Source organism: Mustela lutreola, chromosome 7 (genome assembly GCF_030435805.1).
Source record: "Mustela lutreola isolate mMusLut2 chromosome 7, mMusLut2.pri, whole genome shotgun sequence".
NCBI classification, from domain to species: Eukaryota; Metazoa; Chordata; class Mammalia; order Carnivora; family Mustelidae; genus Mustela; species Mustela lutreola.
Genome location: NC_081296.1, coordinates 25306964 through 25310446, shown reverse-complemented (window position 1 = coordinate 25310446; position 3483 = coordinate 25306964).

The following is a 3483-nucleotide window of genomic DNA, read 5'->3' as shown; positions in this document are numbered from 1 at the left end:
ACACTTGTCACCTGCTGTATCCGGGCTTGGGAACCAGTTGCAATGATGCCGACCACCTCACCTGCAAATCGTTCTGTTGACAGCTACCCACAGGGTCCTGGGAGCTTGTGATGGGAGTGGGGCCCTCAGCCGGAGCAGGGAACTCCCAGAGAACAGGTCAGGAGGATGAGCCTGCTGCCAGGCTTGTCTAGACCAGCAGACTACCGCTGCTCCCGTCTGGCCACCCAGTGGGAGGGATGAAGGCAAGATGCTCTTCTTCCCATTTTACAGGTGAGTAAACAGAGGCATGCAGACACTTGCCCCAGACGGCAGCAGCAGTGCAGGAATCAGGGCCAGACTGTGTGGGGGTGGGTGGGGCAGACAGTAGAGGAGGGATTTTTCTCGCCGCCTTCTGTCTGCCCTTCTTCTCTCACCAAGGTGAACACCTGTGTCCTGTGGCCCCACGTGCCTGGAGCAGCACAGAACGGAGTGAAGGTCCCGGTGCAAAATGGTGGCCACATCCCAGGAGGCTATGCCTTCCTTAGGGATCAAACCCTGAGGTCCTGACCTCTGAGGGAGTCGCCACTGCTGCTAAGGGAGGTGGAAGAACCCTTTCCTTCCACAGTCTGCTGCTGGGTATCCACGTGCCAGAGAGAGTGCCAGAGAGAACACCAGGGCACTAGAGGCCCAGCCCCTTCTGCCCACATCCCGGGGCTAGATTCCAGCTGTGTTTTCTTGGGTTGGACACTTCATCCCTCTGAGCTTCTCGTACTTTCTTTGTAATATGATCTCCTTCCCACTTCGGTGTTTGCGGAAACTCAAGCGAGAGAATGGTGCAAAGGCATGCTTTCTAAACTGCGAAGTGTTGTCTAAATGCTGGTTCTCCATGTTGTCATTCCTCTCGGAGACGGATTTCCTCTCTGCAGACTTTTCTTCTGGGAAGTTCGTGAGCTCGCCTGGCTTCTCTGACTTGTGGAAACGTCTCTGATCCACGGTCGCTCTACTAGTGTCATTGTAAAAATGCTCTTTTTATTTCGTATTCAGCTCGGTGGTGCTGCTATGGTCTGGCTTCTTGGCATATCTCATTAGGAGTCTGAGACATTGCATGTGGAGGGGTTGGTTGTTTGATGAACACTGAGTGAAAGGAATCGTGAAGAAATAACTCAGATAAAATCGAAGTTAGATGACCTCTCCACTCCTCCCCCAGCATTGAAATCTCCACCTAATTCCATTTTAAACTTATAATACATTGCGGGAGATATGGAGAGTCTGTAGCAAATGTAATGAATAATGATGGAGATAGGCATGGATCCCATATTTTGTTATACTTTATTTCAAGTCTTAGCAGGAGGGCCCAGAGATCTCCTGAAGGTCCTCAGCATCCCCATAGCCGGTGGTTCGCTGCAGAACTGCTTCCCGAAGGCCACTCACCTCACCCAGCATCTAGACGTCAAGGCCAGGCTCTGGCCCCCCTGGGTGTTCAGAACACTTTCATGGAAAGCCAGGCTCCTCATGGGGACAGTGGTTCTCAGAAGTTGGGAAGCAGGGTGCCTCAGGGCAGGCGACCTAACCTCAGTTTTCTTGGCTATAAAATGTGCTGAGAGGTGCCCATTGAGGGAAGATGGTGGGATGCCTGGGTGGCTCAGTCGCCAGGGCCTTCAGCTCACGTCATGATCTCAGAGTCCTGGGATCGAGTCCCACATCGGGCTCCTTGCTCCACAGAGAACCTGCTTCTCTCTCCACCTCTGCCTGCCACTCTGCCTGCATGTGCATGCTCTCTCTCTCTGACAAATAAATAAATAAATAAATAAAATCTCAAAAAAAGAAATGAGGGAAGATGAACGTTACTGCCAGCATCTCCCCGCCAGTGTCAATAAGGTAGCTTCCCCCTTTCATGTGAAGTGTTCAATGTGGCCTCAACTTGACTTGAGTAGGAAGCTACTTGGCTTTCACATTCACTATAAGTCAAGGTCTGTGAAGATCGCTCTATGTTTCTCCATCATTCTGTCCTTAGGGAACACACCACCCAAGCTGTTTTCCTGTGAGTTTTCATCAGTGATTACACCAGAGACAGGAGCATTTGGGCCTGAGGAAGATGAGCCAGCGGACACCCCCCGCCCAACCACGTCAAAGCTGAAAGGGCCACGGCACCACTGTTTTCAGCTACTTCCTCCTCCGGTCCTTTCTAGACCTGAGGGAAAATCTTCACACACAGTATTGGTCTAAGGTATATCAGATTCAGACCGTGCAGATGCAGAGAAGCAACTACATAAAAGCAAAAAGGATACATCAAAATATTTGTGGATCAGGCCTTGGTTAGGCCTTCCACACACTCAGCCTGACCGTTCATGGCTGCTGGAACTTTGCCCTGAGGTTCCGTCTTCCACCAGTAACCTCAGTGATTAAGAGTGGTAACAAGGCCAGGAGAGGGCATGGCAAGTAAAGCAGAATGAGCTGGTTGATCACCCAATTCATCCCTTCCTTCCTGCCAGTAGAACTTCATATTATTGAGGACAGCAGTGTGCTTGGATAAAACATATTTTCCAGTCTTTCTTGCAGACAAGACTGGCTAATGAGATCAAAGCCAAAGTCTTTGGTTCTGGCTCCTGAAGGAGCTCTTTTCATGGGGCCAAGTTAGCTCAGAGGCTCTTCTTCTTTCCTGCTGCCTGGAACAGAAATGTGAGGGCTGGGGCTCTTGCAGCTATCTTATGACCATAAAACAATTCTGAGAATGGAACTTATATGATAAGGAACTTGGAGCAGACACACAAGAAGACCCTATGACCCTAGAACCAGGCTTTCTGCCCTGGATTTCCTCCCTCGGATTTCTTTCATGTGAGCACAGGGGAAATCCCTGTCCTACTACAGCCTGCTTTTTGGGCTTTCTGTTATATGTGGTTGAATCTAATCCTAAGTGATGCAACTGGCTACTTAAATCACACTATTTCACTGAGGCTAAAAGAAACAAACTTCTAAACCCTGGTAGAATAATTGTGTTTTCTTTATATGCAATAAGCAGCGTGTTTGAAATCTTATCACCATCTCTCCCTTTTCTGGTTTTAATTAAATGTTCTGAATATCTGTGCTCAGGTTTTTAGTAAATTAAAAAACAAAGATGAAATTAACCCTGGAATGGAATAAATGAAGCTAACCTACTCGTTCATCCACAGCTTTGATTACCTAAGTTAGATGCTGAAGTCCTTCCCAGGGAAGAGAATTTTTGTAGGGCTGGGCAGATAGCCCACCATCCTATATTGCCCATGGGAATTAGCTGCACCTTCCATCCTACCGAGTGAGTAAGGTACCAATGCTTAGAGAGCTCAGGTCCCTGGGCCACCCAGATCTGGAAGCTGCTTGGTCAGGCCAGCACTCAATCTTTGCAGCAAGAAGTCAGAATTCTGGTTTTAAAGTACACGAAATGTCACTACATATAATCATCGTGCTCCCTCATAACATCCCACACTTCTTAGTATTGCCACCGGACTTTCTCAGTGACATGAGGAG